Genomic DNA, 16,669 nt, shown 5'->3' with positions numbered 1-16,669 from the left:
TAAAAACCTCTTCCTCTCCTGCGATGTCAGCTTAGGCCTCAATACTCCACATACTAAATAATTAACAATATCCGCATACCAAGGTACAGCGCTCGTAGGGCTGAACTGGGCAGAGCTGAGCTCGGCAGAGCTGAGCTTGGCAGAGGTCAATTCATATGCATACTCAAAAGGAAAAGACTCAGGGATGATGTTATGACCAGATTCAATCAAATTATTATCCATGCGTGAAAGATGGTCAGCAACATGATTCTCACTCCCTTTTCTATCCTTTATCTCAACACCGAACTCTTGCAACAATAACACCCAACGGATTAAACGAGGTTTAGCTTGTGTTTTAGTCATCAAGTATCTTAGCGCAACATGGTCACTATGAACAATTACCTTAGACCCAATGATGTAAGCACGAAATTTATCTAAGGCAAAGACCACGGCGAACATCTTTTTTTCAGTTACGGTGTAATTTATTTGAGCACTGTTTAGAGTTAAACTAGCGTAATAAATCACACACAACATCTTGTCCACACGCTGATCTAACACAACTCCTACCGCAGAGTTAGACGCATCACACATAATTTCAAACGGCAAAGACCAATCAGGCGCAATCACAACCGGGGCAGAGCTCAACTTTAGTTTCAACAACTCAAAGGCATTCATGCAAGAATTATCAAACTTAAAGGGTACGTCCTGAGCTAGCAGTTTACATAGGGGTTGACTAATTTTAGAAAAATCTTTTATGAAACGCCGGTAAAATCCGGCATGACCTAAAAATCTCCTAATTCCTTTGACATCAATAGGGGGCGACAACTTTTGAATTACCTCCACCTTAGCTCTGTCGACCTCTAATCCATGCTTAGACACCACATGACCCAAGACAATACCACGTATAACCATGAAATGACTCTTTTCCTAACTCAAAGTTAGGCCACTTTCAATACACCTTTGTAAAACTAAGTCAATCTTAGTTAAACAATCACTGAAGGACTGCCCAAACACCAAAAAATCATCCATAAACACCTTCACGAATTTACCAATCATTTCCGAGAAGATGGACATCATGCATCGTTGAAACGTCTCGGGTGCATTGCACAACCCAAACGACATCCTCTTCCATGCAAACGTCCCAAAAGGAGTGGTGAAGGTAGTTTTGATTTGATCTTCCGGCGCGATCGTGATTTGGTAGTATCCTGACAAGCCATCAAGAAAATAATAAAATTCATGCCCCGCTAAACGATCTAACATTTGATCAACAAAAGGGAGAGGAAAGTGATCCTTTTTTGTGACGACATTTAATTTCCTATAATCGACATACATCCGCCAACCCGTGGTAGGATGAGTCGGTACCAACTCCAATTTGTCATTGCGCACAATCGTAATCCCTCCTTTCTTGGGCACGACATGCACTGGGCTCACCCACTCACTGTCGGCGATAGAGTAGATAATCCCTTCGGCCAGTAGCTTAAGGATCTCCTTGCGCACGACCTCCATCAGAATAGGGTTCAGTCGTCTCTGGCCGTCTTGCTTTGGTGTAGCTCCCTCCTCGAGGTTGATTCTATGCATGCATATGGCTGGACTAATGCCACGTATATCCGCCAGACTCCATCCCAGCGCTGCCTTGTTTCTCTTCAGCACCTCGAGCATCGCTGCTTCTTGCTCCAGAGTCAGAGTAGACGAAATGATGACTGGCTTCTCCTCTCCTTCTTCTAGAAACACATACTTTAGATTGGCAGGGAGTTCCTTTAGTTCCAGCTCTGGCTTCCTGGACTCCACCGGTTCATCCAACGGCAGCGCTGTATTGCACGCCTTTTCAGAGCTGGCCTTTTTAGAACTGGCCTTGTCCATCTCGTCAACTTCCCAAGCTAGATCATCCATATCGGCCGATCCTGCACAGACTTTCACATACTCCTGCTCCTGCACAAATACCTTCTCAATCAAGGCATCAATAGAATCTATATATAAGCATTCATTAGTAAAACTTGCCGAAGGCATTGCACGACTTTCATGCATCGAGAAAGACACCTACTCCCCTAACACCGTCATTTTAATAGTTCCATTTTTAACATCAACCAATGTGTTAGTGGGTGTCATAAAGGGTCTTCCTAACAACAGAGTGTGATCTCTACCATTCTCGTGAACCTCCCCAATCTCCAACACTACAAAATCAACGGGGACAATCAATCCCCCGACTCTGACCAGAATATCCTCTACTATCCCACGAGGATACCTAACGGACCTATCAGCGAGTTGTAGACACATGCGAGTAGATTTCAAATTACCTAACTCTAATTGTTGAAAAATAGAGTAAGGCATCAAGTTAATTTCCGCACCTAGATCTAACATACCCGTAGCTTCCTTACCATTCCCTAAAGCAATATTAATAACAAAACTACCTGGATCTCACTACTTCGGTGGTAAGGACTGCTGCATGATCGAGTTCGCCACTTCTGAGACCAGCACTTTCTCATTATCTCCGAACTTTCTTTTATTGGATGCCAATTCCTTGAAGAACTTCACATAAGCAAGGACATTTCTGATCACGTCAAGAAGAGGCAAATTCACGTTGACCTTAGCAAGCATGTTGTAGAAGTCGGCAAACTGTTTATCCAGCTTTTCATTCCTCAATCTGCTCAGAAAAGGGATCGGTGGTCCATAAGGTGTAGTAGACTTGTGAAGTTTAACCTCCTTTCCTTTCTCCGTCTCTCCGTCTTTTGGCTGCCTCTGCTGTTCAACCTTCTCTTCTTCACAAGGGCTCGTCAGAGCTGAGCTCGACAGTGCTGAACTTTGTAGGGCTGAACTTTTCAGGACTGGATTCTGCAGAGCTGGATTTTGCAGAGCTGGATTGGTCAGAGCTGGCGATCTGATCAGCTCTGGCATTCTTGTCTACTTTGGTACCCTAGTCTGCTCTGGTTTCCATGTCTGCTCTGGTACCGTCTTCTCTAGTGCCTTTATCAGCTCTGGCATCCATGTCTGCTCTGGTACCATAGTCTGCTGTGGCACCCTCTTCTGCTCTGGTGCCGTAGTCTCTGGCATCCACATCTGCTCTGGTACCGTCTTCTCTAGTGCCTTTATCAACTCTGGCATCCATGTCTGCTCTGGTACCGTAGTCTGCTCTGGTACATTCACTTTATTATCCACCATCTTACCACTGCGGAGAACAATGATAGCTTAAGCCTGATGAGCCTGCAAAGGCTGACCATGAAATTTCCCGGGCTGTTGCTACTGCTGCAACTGGTTCAGAGTGCCCGACAGTTGCCCCACCGTAGTCTCAAGGCGTTTGATGGTTTCGGATTGAGACTCTATATTCTGCTTGCTAATCTCTATAAAAGACTGCATAGTCTCCTCCAGAGACGGCCTCTGTTGTGGAGTTTGCTTTTGAGACTGCTGCGCATTCTGGAATTGTTGAGGTTGAAAGTTCCCTTGCTGCATTGGAAAAGGCTGATACTGCTGTGGATATTGTTGTGGAAAGCTCTGCTGCGGTGGGAAGTATGGTTGCTGATTTTGATATCCCATTTGTGGTGATCTACGTAATTGACTTCCTCCTGCATTTTGATTTTCCCACCCAGCGTTGTGCTGAACTCTCCAGCCACCATTGAAATTCTGTTGCCCTTGATTATAGCTCTGCCCGAAGCCAGGTCTGCTCTGGAATCCTTGTGCGGCATAAACTTCCGCTTCACCCTCTGGTGTAAACTCGTCCATTCTGTGGCACTCATTCACTCCATGACTGAAATCTCCACATATTCCACAAGGCTCTACATTTTGCATAGGGACAGGAGGCGGTTCCATCTTGCTCATCTTGAGCTGTTGTACTTCTCTCATAAGTGAGGCCATCTACTTTTGCCAATCTCCATTCGGTGATACCGCGCTGGCCTCAACCCTTTTTCCACGGATCAATTTCTGTTGAGAACTCTCGGCTAAAGTTTGGACAATTTGGTTGAGTTCCTCCGCTGTCTTCCGAGCTATGTTCCCTTCGGCAGTGCTGTTCACCATGAATTAGGCAGTTTGCACTAGCCCGTCGTAGAAAAATTGCATCACCATCGTCTTTGAAAGTTAATGATGAGGGCACTACCGTAGAAGCTCCTAAAATCTGTCCCAAGCCTCATGAAAAGGCTCATCAGCTCCTTGTATAAAATCCATAATCTTAGCACGAAGTTCCTGCGTCTTATGATTGGATAATATTTCAGCATAAACTTCTCGCAAGCTTCATTCCAATTAGTGATCGAATTTGGCGGCAGAGACAACAACCAGCTCCGTGCTCTATCCTTTAGCGCATATTGGAAGCAGTTCAACTTTAATTGATCTTCTGTGATGTTGATAAGTGGGAACGTCTGCACTTGGGTGCAGAAATCTCTAACAAAGTTCAACGCATCTTCATGCGGCAGCCCATAGTACAACGGCGGAAGGTTGGCATCATGGGTCTTCAGTATGTAGTTGCGGACTGCGGTAGGTAGAACTATGGCAGAGCAGGTGGCTTCAATTATAGGTCGTGAAAAGTCGCCCATGTACTGTGGGTTATCTAGCGCCATCTCCTTCTCCTCCTGTATTGGATTCAACTCTGGACGGTTGGTGTCAGAGTAGAGCTCGTCAGCTCTGTCAGTTTCCCTTTCGTCTGAACTAGAATCAGAGCTCTCCTCTCCTTTCTTTCTAAAAACCCTTGTGCTCGTGTTATCCAACGGAGACACCAGTTGTCCTTTCAACACACGGATTAATCGCACCGGAGGGAGAAAAAGTAACAAAAATGAGAAAAACTGAAATTTAAATAAAGTAAATAAAAGCAGAAAGAAAAGCGACACAACTAACACACCTAAAACCTTCCCCGGCAACGGCGCCAAAATTTGACTCAACTAGAAACACCTCTAGATTGACTTGCAATAGAACAAGGACATCCTAGCAGTGGTAAGTTAACCCAACGTCGTCTCTTAAGGAAGATCTTAAAGGGCTTTTAATTATGTCACGAAAAAGCGGTAAACTTGGATTTGAAAACTTGTAAAGTAAACTTTAACGTGAAATTAAACTTGTAATTAACTAGGCATGAAAGAACGAAAGCAAGAACGTAAGCAAAATGAACTATTAGACCCTAGGCAAGAATAAACGAGCTTAAGTGTTAGGTCCTGAGGGTCTCGAATAGGTGTATGGGGGGGGGAGGAATACACCTATGGGCTATTTTTAACAAATCCTCAATCAGAGGGATCTCAGTCAGAGATCAAAACGAAACTTTACATGCAAACAAAGACGCCTGTTTAACAGAAATCAGTTTTGACCAAACAGGGTTGACGACTGATACTGAAAGCTCTTCAGTAAAGAGTTATCAGTTAAGTTGCTGGAACTTAACTGATGCAAGTAAGGGCTTCAGTCGAGTTTGCTAAAACAGAGATGATAACACTCTTCCTGACTATCAGAAGATAGATCAGTCAGACTGATATCATTCGCAGCAGAAATTAAACTTAGTTTCGCAACAGCCTCGGTGGAGCACGTTGTTGGTTATTCGGTTTCTCTTTGCAGTTAATGTTTACCTCATTTCTGAGTGTTCGTTTTGTATGTTTTAGCACTTTTTCGAGCATGCTCTGTGCCTTAAAGTATCTTCTTTTACTTGCTCGTTCATCTTTTGTGCTCTTGGGTGTTACTTGCAGGTTATCTGGTTCTCGGGCGAGTTTTAGAAGTTTTGGAGGCCGTTTTGAAGAGCATTGGAGCAGCCACCGCTGCCTCACGGCGGCCGCCGCCTCGGCGCCGCCCGCCGCCTGGCGGCGCCCGCCTGCTGCTGATTGGAGAAGAGCTGCGAAGGGGGTAGGCGGCGGCCGCCGCCTCCCAGGCGGCCGCCGCCCACGTTTTTCGGCAGTTACGTTTCAAGGGGTTTAAAACCCATTTTTAGGTTTTTTGGCGGAGATCCTGGTCCGAGCAGCCTCCAAAACATTTTACACCTCTTTTGCTTAGTTTTTGAGGGATTAGAACATCAACAACACTTGTGGAATCTTTGGATCAAAGTTTGAAGTCCCTTTTTACATTCCGTTGGATTGGATTTCTAGTTCATGCTTTTTGTAAGAATTCGTTATTCTCCCAATTGAAGATTGTTGTGTCATTGGTTTATTTCATTGTTCTCTTATGTTCTTGTTGAATGAATTGGTCTTGGATTAATTCTCTTGGTGTTATTGAGTCTCGAGCATTTATTTACTTTGTTGATTCATCGTTGTGCCTACGGTTTTTCTCTAGTTGAGTATGATTAGGAATTTCTCTCTTATAGTGATTAAAGCTTTCTTTGAATTTGAATTTATGCTTGATTTAGTTCATGCCTAGGTAGTGTTTAATTGTTGATGATTCATGAGTTTATGATCGTTTGGTTAGAGAGCTTGATTGAAACCCTAGTCAATATGCCTAATGTTCCATCGCTTTGCTCTTAGCTATTTTATCTTTACTGCTTTAGTTGTTGTCATTGCTTACTCTCATTTACGTCTAGGTGATAGAGTGTGAGACTTTGTCAGACCCAATCTTCCGATTAGAGTGTTTAGATTTCATTTCAGTTCTTGTGAGCAATACGATTAGAGCCCTGCTAAGTCTTCCTTGTGAGACGACTTGAGTCACCTTACCGCCCTAGGACGACCTCGTATAAATTCGAGTCCATCCGCTAGGTGTTTTTGGATGAGTCAAATTTTGGCGCCGTTGCCGGGGAAGGCTTTAGGCATTTAGTTGTGTTGCATTTGTTTTCGTGTTTATTTTATTTCTTTGTTTTGACTTGGTTATTTTCTCCCTCCGGTGCGTTTGATTTGTTTGTTCGTGTTGTGTATGCAAGGCCGTAGAAGCTTGAAGAGAAAGCTTGCACCTTACTACGACAACATTCATCGACCTCGTGAGGTCCTTTCAAGCCTGGAGAAGGAGTCCGAGTCCAGTTCGAGAAGCCTTGTGGAATCACAGTTTCAAGAGGAACACTGTGCAGAGAGAATTGCTTCCAATCCCATCCTGGAAGCCGTTGAGGAGACGCTTTTAGAGCACTCTGAAGAAGAAGAAGAGGAAGCTCGGCCCAACCTTGACCAAGAAGCAATGGCGGAGCAGAATGTCCAGTACATGGGAGATTTTTCCAGGCCAGTCATTGGGACCACCAGCACGTCAGCGATAGTGCTCCCCACGGCAGTCCGAAATTACAATCTGAAGCCCAACGATTCAAACCTGTTGCCGCTCTTTTATGGGATGCCGAGTGAGGACGCCTTACAGTTCATCCGTGACTTCTGCACTCAAGTGCAGACCTTCCCACTACTTGGAGCTCACCGAGGATCAGTTGAGACTCAAGTGCTTACCTTATGCACTCAAGGACCGGGCTAGAACGTGGTTACTGTCCTTGCCGCCAAACTCCATCACCACATGGGCAGAGGCGAGTGAGAAGTTCATGCTCAAATACTACCCTAATCACAAGACGCAAGAGATTAGGACACAGATAATGAACTTCATGCAAGGAGCTGACGAGCCCCTTCACGAGGCTTGGGAGAGATTCCAAGAGCTTCTCCGCCAGTGCCCGCAGCACCAGTTGGCCCCCGTCATGTTGATGCAGTTCTTCTATGACGGATTGATTCAGACGGCACAGTTTATGGTGGATAGTACCGCTGGGGGCAACATTGCCCGAAAGACAGCTGATCAGCTCAAGGAGATCTTCAACACTCTTGCCGCGAGTTCTCAACAAAAATCAGTCAGAGGAAGGAGGGATCGAAGCCAATGCTGTAGCCCCAAACAATGAACTGCAGAAGCAAGTAGCGGATCTGATGAGGCAAGTTCAGCATCTAAGAATGAATCAGGTGGAGCCTCAACCCGTTCAAGCACCGCCAGCTCAAGCACCGCCAGCTCAGGCACCGCCAGCAGAAGGATGTGGCATATGTGGCGATTTTAGCCACGGAACCAACGAGTGCCACCGAATGGGGGAGTTCACACTTGAAGGGGAGGCAGAGGTCTATGCTGCCCAGGGATACCAGGGGAGACCTCAATTTGAGCAGAGGCCCATGTTTAATCAAGGGCAACAAAATTCCAACTCGGGGTGGAGAACTCAGCAGAATTCTGGATGGAGGAACCAAGCGCCTGGCCAAGGGTCGGGATCAAATCAAGGAAATCAATTCCGCCGTCCTCCTCAGCAATTTGGGTATCAGAACCAGCAGCAGTTCTACCCACCTCAACAGCAGTTCCCCTTCCCTCAGCAGCAGAACTACCCTCAAGCTTACCAGCAGCAGCCCCCGCAGTATCAGCAGTACCAACAACTCCCTATGCAGTAGGGGAATTTTCAGCAGCAGCAGCAGCAATTTCAGACTGCTCTCCAGCAGTTTCAGAAGCAAGCCCAACCACAGAAGCCGACTCTCGAGGACACCATGCAATCTTTTATGGAGATGACCAAGCAGAGCATGGAGTCCCAGTCGGCTACAATCAAGCGTCTCGAGACAACCGTTGGGCAGCTCTCCGGGACATTGAACCAGATGCAGCAGCAGCAACAACCAGGGAAGCTCCATGGACAAGGATTGCAGCCCCACCAAGCCCAAGCAGTTACTGTTTTACGCAATGGGAAGGTGGTGAATAACAAAGTGGAAGCCCCTGTGGAAGAACCACCCAAAGAAGCTCGCATGGAAGAACAAGTAAAGGAGCCGTTGCAGCCAAGAGAGGAGGAAAAGGAGAAAGAAAAGGAGCCCGAGGTGAAGCTCCACAAGGCTATCAAGCCATATAAGCCACCGGTCCCCTACCCAAGCCGGTTGAAGAATGAAAAGCTGGACCAACAGTTCACCGATTTCTACAACATGTTGGCAAAGGTCAACGTGAACTTGCCATTGCTAGACGTGATCAGGAATGTCCCAGCTTACTTGAAGTTCTTTAAAGAGTTGGCCTCCAAGAAGAGGAGGTTCGAGGACAACGAGAAGATTTTGGTGTCCGAGGTTGCAAACTCCATAATGCAACAGCCCTTACCGACCAAGCAACGAGATCCAGGTAGCTTTGTGATTAATATTGCTTTGGGGAATGGTAAGGAGGCCTCGGGGATGTTAGATTTGGGGGCTGGAATAAATCTAATGCCTTACTCTATTTTCAAGCAATTAGAGTTAGGAAATTTGAAACCCACGCGCATGTGCTTGCAATTAGCCGATAGGTCGGTGAGGTATCCTCATGGGGTAGTTGAGGATATCCTTGTTCGAGTGGGTGGGTTGATTGTACCTGTGGATTTTGTTGTCTTGGAAATAGGAGAGGTACATGAAAATGGCAAAGAACATACCCTTTTGCTAGGAAGACCATTCATGGCAACTACTAACACACTGATAGATGTTAAAAATGGCACAATTAAAATGACTGTGTTAGGAGAGTCAGTGTCTTTCTCTGTGCATCATAATCGTGCTATGCCATCTTCCTCACTCACTAATGAATGTTCTTACATTGATGCTATTGATGGCTTGGTCGAGATGTTCTTTGTGCAGGAGCAAGAAGTTGTTGAGGTTTTTGCAGGGTCCGCGGACATGGAGGAGTTTGCCCGTGAAGCCGAAGAAAGAGAGCGGGCCCGCAAGGCTAAGCTCCCCATTGATGAGGCCGTGGTGATTGACTATGCCACGAAGATTAAGCCGACCGTGGAACTCAAGGAGCTCCCCAAGCACCTCAAGTATGTATACTTGGAAGGAGAGGTGGAAAAGCCCGTGATCATATCTGCCGAGCTCACGCACGAGCAAGAGTTGGCATTGATGGAGGTTTTGCGGAAAAACAAGGCAGCTTTCGGATGGGGTCTTGCCGATATTAAAGGCATCAGCCCTGCCACTTGCATGCACAGGATCCACCTTGAGGAAGGGGCGAGGCCCAAGAGAGATGGCCAAAGGAGATTGAATCCGGTCCTCATGGAGGTGGTACGCAAGGAAATCCTCAAGCTATTGGCGGAGGGGATCATCTACCCGATCGCCGATAGTGAGTGGGTTAGTCCGGTGCACGTGGTGCCGAAGAAAGGAGGGATCACCGTCATTCTTAATGACGATCAAGAGTTGGTGCCAACCCGCCCCGTGACGGGATGGCGCATGTGCATCGACTACAGGAAATTGAATGCAGCCACCAAAAAGGACCACTTTCCCCTCCCCTTTATTGATCAAATGCTTGATCATTTAGCTGGTCATAATTTTTACTGTTTTCTTGATGGACTTTCAGGGTACTACCAAATAGCCATTGCACCAGAGGACCAAGACAAGACGGCATTCACCACTCCCTTCGGCACCTTTGCATGGAAGAGGATGCCGTTCGGATTGTGCAATGCACCGGGGACTTTCCAACGGTGCATGATGTCGATCTTCGCGGAAATGATAGGTGATTTTGTTGAGATTTTTATGGATGATTTTTCCGTGTTTGGTTGCTCTTTTAATGATTGTTTGGCGAAAATTGATTTGGTGTTGCGGAGGTGCATAACTAGTGGGTTAACTTTAAGTTGGGAGAAGAGTCACTTCATGGTGACTAGTGGCATTGTTCTTGGCCACGTCGTGTCTAAAAATGGTATAGAGGTCGATAAGGCCAAGGTAGAGGTCATTCAAAAGTTGCCTCCACCTATTGATGTGAAAGGGATTAGAAGCTTCCTAGGTCATGCCGGGTTTTACCGGCGTTTCATTAAGGATTTTTCTAAAATTAGTCAACCTCTATGCCGTTTACTTGCCCAAGATGTGCCATTTGAATTCAATGATTCTTGCATGCATGCTTTTGAGTTGCTTAAGCTTAAGTTGAGCACAGCTCCAATCGTGGTTGCACCCGATTGGGCAATGCCCTTTGAAATCATGTGTGATGCTTCTAATTCCGCTGTGGGTGCGGTTCTTGGTCAACGTGTTGATAAGATGTTGCGTGTGATTTACTATGCTAGTTTGACTCTCAATAGTGCACAAGTGAATTACACCACCACTGAAAAAGAGTTGCTTGCTGTGGTTTTTGCTTTAGATAAGTTTCGTGCTTATATTATCGGGTCTAAAGTAATTGTACATAGTGATCATGCCGCTCTTAGATATTTGTTGACTAAGTCCCAAGCTAAGCCACGTCTTATCTGCTGGATTTTATTGTTGCAAGAATTTGATGTTGAGATTAAGGATAGGAAAGGAAGTGAAAACTCTGTGGCCGATCACTTGTCTAGACTTGAACAAAATGAGGTAGAGTCACACGATGCCGCTATTCATGAGTCTTTCCCATTTGAGCATGCATACGCATTGGCTTCAGTCCCGTGGTTTGCAGATATTGTCAATTATCTTGCTTGTGGAGAACTCCGACCTAACCTCACTTCCCAAGAGAGGAAGCGTTTTCTATCTCTTTGCAGGCAATACTATTGGGAAGACAGTTCAAGTTGGGAAAGGATGAAGTGATACGAAGGTGTGTGCCCAATGAAGAGCAACAACGAGTCTTACAGTGGTGTCATGACGCTCATTGTGGAGGCCATTTCGGCGGACAAAAGACAGCCCACAAAGTTCTCCAATCTGGTTTGTATTGGCCAACCCTCTTTAAGGATGCTCATTCATTTTATCTTGCTTGTGACCGTTGTCAACGGGTGGGAAACATTGGTCGTAGGAATGAGATGCCCCTAACTAACATTTTAGTTGTGGAAATTTTCGACGTATGGGGCATCGATTTCATGGGGCCATTTCCCGTTTCTTATGGATTTGAATATATTTTATTGGCGGTTGATTATGTGTCCAAGTGGGTTGAGGCAATCCCCACGAGGACCTGTGATGCTAATGTTGTCCTCAAGTTTGTGCAGGAGAACATTTTGTGCCGTTTTGGTTTCCCCCGGGCTATCATTAGTGATGGGGGAAAACACTTCTGCAACAAATTGTTTGAGAAGCTTATGAGAAAAAATGGCATCACCCATAAGGTTGCAACTCCTTATCATCCGCAGACTTCGGGGCAAGCCGAAACTAGCAACCGGCAAATCAAGGGCATACTTGAAAAGACCGTGCAACCATCGCGCAAAGATTGGTCCATCAAGCTCTCGGATGCCCTATGGGCATATCGGACCGCATTCAAAGGAGTTCTTGGGATGAGTCCCTACCGTCTTGTGTATGGCAAAGCTTGCCATTTGCCGGTCGAGATCGAGCATCGCGCTTATTGGGCTATCAAGGCCGCGAACTTGGACCTTCAATCCGCAGGGAAGCACCGAGCCTTACAAATGGAAGAACTTGACGAGTTGCGCAATGAAGCATATGAGAATGCGCGCATCTACAAAGACAAAGTGAAGAAAATACATGACCGTCGTATCGTGCAAAAGGATTTCCACCCGGGCATGAAAGTACTGTTGTTCAACTCTCGGTTGAAACTCTTTCCCGGAAAACTCAAGTCCCGTTGGACTGGCCCGTTCATCATCAAAGAAGTGCTCAATCACGGAGTTGTGGTGTTAACCAAGGAAGGCACAGATGAGCAATTTACGGTCAATGGACATAGGGTGAAGCCCTACTTGGAGCATGATCATTCTTCCGTTGTGGTAGAAAGACAAGTGCTTCATGATCCGGATTCTTAACCGACCTACCTTTTGTCGTGCTCTCGACCATAACTAGAGCGCTTTTGTGGGAGGCAACCCACTTCTTTCCCTTCCTTTGTTTTCTTTTCTTTTTGTTATCTTTTTAGGAATAGTGTGTTTCGCGTTTTGTGGGAGCTCTACTGCGTTTGTGACTTGTTTTTATTGTGGTACAGGTTTTTGTTGGGATGCTAAGAAGTTGGGCAAAATTCTGAACGCACAGGGGCGGCCACCGCCGCCTTCCGGCGCCCGCCGTATACGGCGCCCGCCCACCTACGGCGCCCGCCCGCTCCCTCCTACGATCACCCTAGTGGGCGTCACCGCCTACCCGGCCATCGCCGCACACGGCCACCGCCGCCTCGTAGGCGGCCGCCGCCATCTCCCAGCCCAACCAGCCCAATCAGCCCGACTCGGCCCGGCCCGTCAGCCCAGCCCCTTTTAAACCCTAGCCCACTTTTTCCCTCCCCACCCCCCCAGCCGCACCTCTCCTCACTCCCCACCATACCCACTCGCACCCACCTTTCAGCCCACCACCGTCACCACCACTCCGGCCACCGCCACAACCGCCGTCACCACCACTTCGGCCACCGCCACAACCGCCGCCACCACCACTACAACCCTCACTCCCCACCTCAGCCCACCACCAGCCACCATCCTCCTCGCACCTCCGCAGCCGCCGCTGCTGAGCCAACCACCGCAGCCCACCACCGCCACCCCACCCCAACCACCACCTTCCCACCGTCATTCACCACCACCGACCGCCTTCTAGCGTCAACAGCACCATCCTCCTCGCACCTCCGCAGCCGCCGCTGCTGAGCCCTCCACCGCCGCCCAACAGCCACCGCCGCCCTGCTACGGCCGCCGCCGCCTGCCTGCCACCGCCGCCTGTAGCATTCTGCGGCTCTGCCAGCCGACGTTATGTCTCGCCGTGCTAAGCGCCGGGCAATTGGCACCTCTGACCCCGACACCGAAGCGCGGGGCAACTCTTCGCCCATTTCTCGCCCTCCTACACCACGGGAGGATTGTCGGCATCTCTATGGCGCCCCCTTCGCAATCTTTGAAGCATGGGAAGGTACGAGGTATACGGAACTTAAGAACAAGACAATTACCCAACCCCGCTTCTTGCAGTGGCCCTTGTTGCGAACTTTGAAGGTGGATAAGCAAATTGAGACATATCTTAAGCACCTTGGCCTCCTCACGTATGCCAAAACATCTCATTCCGGTCTCGAGCCGCTGACTTTGGAGTTCCTTTGCACTTTGAACCTCACTGCCGACAGATCAGAACTCCATTGCCGCCTTCTCGGTCAGCCCATCGTCCTTTCTTACCGGGTGATGAAGGAGATTTTTGGTTTTCATCATTGTCCCTTGAACAATAAGCCAACAAATTGGGTTGCGCAAGAAGCCTGGCATGAGCTTACTGGGTTTGATAACTGGACCGCGCAGGGCGCTCGAAGTGGTTTTCTGAAGGATGCCGAGCTGGGCATTTTGCATAAGTTCCTTGCTTTTTGCATTTTCGGGAAGGAGCAGGCGAACAAGGTCAACTCCTCGGAAGTGTACTTGTTGTGGTGTGCGTTGCATAAGAGGAAGATTGACGCCACCGCCTTCATTTGGAATCAGATGGACCTCATGGCTCGACGTGAGAGTTTCATGCCTTCTCTTAGTCCAGTTGTCACAGCCGTTGCCCTCCACTTCTCCATTTTCCCTGCGACAGCTGTCCCGGCTTCTCAGACTATCGTCGCACCCCGGTCTATTGATCTTGCCGAACTGAAAGTCTTTGTCACCGCAGATTCTTCCATCATTCCCCAGTCGCAGCGTCCGCTGGTCCGTGCCTTCTTGCAAACCCGGACCTTGGGGGCGACCTCTTCTAGGTCGCGTGCTGTGCCCGATGCTGACGCTGCAGAGGAGGAGGCAGCTTATGAGGATGATCCAATACCGCCACCTACATATACTTATGACCCTCCTGCTGGTCCTTCTGACGCGTTTGCCCAGTTTCAGGCTCACTTTGATTCATCATTGGGCCAGTTCCGTCAAGACGTTTTCCAGCGCTTTGATGAAGTGCAGGACACAATGACCGGGTTATATGGCCGAATGGATGACTTCTATGGTCATCTGGACAACCTTGAGGGCCATGTTCACCCGATGCAGACACAGATGGGCCATATGTATGGCCAACTTAACTCCTTATCTGGGGAGATGTCGCATCTACGCACCCAGGTGTCCACCTTCGACACCCGCATGGTTTCTTACAACCAGCACCTGGCTACTAATGATGACAGTCTTCAGGCAATCCAAGCACAGTGGGCGGCCTTCTCTTTGCAGCATCGCGACCAGTTCCACCACCCTCCGCCCCCGCCTTCGGGGCCACTGTGAGCTGACCTTCCTCCGTTCCCTTTGTACATATTTTTATTTTCTTTGTCTTTTCTCGTTCTCTTCTTCTTGTTTGGTTTGTTTGCTTTGTTTTGTCTTTGCAGCTCGCCGTTTTGGACCGCTTTTCTCCTCCACCGCTGACTCCGTGGTTGCACTTCTTTTCAGGGAAGCTCTCTTCTATTCTTGTCTATATTTTGCCCTGAGGACAGCGCATATTTTCGTGTGGGGGGGGGATGTAGGTGCCTCTTCTTTGGGTGCTTGGGACGACTGGTTCCCACGTTGTGTTACTTTGCTTGTTTGTTGTTGAGCAAATGGTCCCCCCTACTATGATTCTTTTACTTGCTTTTGAGTGCACCTTTGTTTCTGGCAAGAGCCCCTTGTGATCTTGGTTTTGTGTTTGTTGGGTGGTTGTCCTTGTCCACTTTGATTGATTTATTCATGCATAGTGTCTTGTTGGATTAACGTTTTGGGTGCAACACCTTGATGAGCAATTTTTGATGTGATTTGTCCGGTAGATGCTAGGAGGAGTGCTTTCATTGTAATTGCCTAATATCTTATCTCTTTTGAAATTTGGTGAATTCGGGTTTGTTATTGAGTTCTTGATAGCTCTTGGTCTCTGCTCCGCTGATGTTTTGTCATGAGCAAGGGAAACCACGCGAGAACACTTTGGATCACCTCCAAATGTTGTAATCTCGTGAATTATGGCTTATCTGTCAAGAGCAAAAATAACGAGTTCCAAAAAAAAAAAAAAAAAAAAAAAAAAAAAAAAAGAATGAATTTGATTTGATTGTAAAGGCGATTACATTAGGAAGCTCACTCCTAGCGGAGAACTGGGTCTGATCGGATTAAATTGTATTATCTTGTTGTTGCATGTTTAAGCGTTAACCTCGGACACTTTGTGGGAATGTTGAAATCTTGAGGGACATGGATTGGTTTGAGATTTGTTGGTGAGTAAGATCACAAGTGATTCTCGTTTGATGATTTGGGTGTTGCTTGAGGACAAGCAAATGATTAAGTGTGGGGGGGTTGTTTACCTCATTTCTGAGTATTCGTTTTGTATGTTTTAGCACTCTTTCGAGCATGCTCTGTGCCTTAAAGTATCTTCTTTTACTTGCTCGTTCATCTTTTGTGCTCTTGGGTGTTACTTGCAGGTTATCTGGTTCTCGGGCGAGTTTTAGAAGTTTTGGAGGCCGTTTTGAAGAGCATTGGAGCAGCCACCGCCGCCTGGCGGCGCCCGCCTGCTGCTGATTGGAGAAGAGCTGCGAAGGGGGTAGGCGGCGGCCGCCGCCTCCCAGGCGGCCGCCGCCCACGTTTTTCGGCAGTTACGTTTCAAGGGGTTTAAAACCCATTTTTAGGTTTTTTGGCGGAGATCCTGGTCCGAGCAGCCTCCAAAACATTTTACACCTCTTTTGCTTAGTTTTTGAGGGATTAGAACATCAACAACACTTGTGGAATCTTTGGATCAAAGTTTGAAGTCCCTTTTTACATTCCGTTGGATTGGATTTCTAGTTCATGCTTTTTGTAAGAATTCGTTATTCTCCCAATTGAAGATTGTTGTGTCATTGGTTTATTTCATTGTTCTCTTATGTTCTTGTTGAATGAATTGGTCTTGGATTAATTCTCTTGGTGTTATTGAGTCTCGAGCATTTATTTACTTTGTTGATTCATCGTTGTGCCTACGGTTTTCTCTAGTTGAGTATGATTAGGAATTTCTCTCTTATAGTGATTAAAGCTTTCTTTGAATTTGAATTTATGCTTGATTTAGTTCATGCCTAGGTAGTGTTTAATTGTTGATGATTCATGAGTTTATGATCGTTTGGTTAGAGAGCTTGATTGAAACCC

Source organism: Salvia miltiorrhiza, chromosome 5 (genome assembly GCF_028751815.1).
Source record: "Salvia miltiorrhiza cultivar Shanhuang (shh) chromosome 5, IMPLAD_Smil_shh, whole genome shotgun sequence".
NCBI lineage: Eukaryota > Viridiplantae > Streptophyta > Magnoliopsida > Lamiales > Lamiaceae > Salvia > Salvia miltiorrhiza.
The sequence above is the reverse complement of the archived record's forward strand: the minus strand, read 5'-3'. Positions refer to the sequence as shown.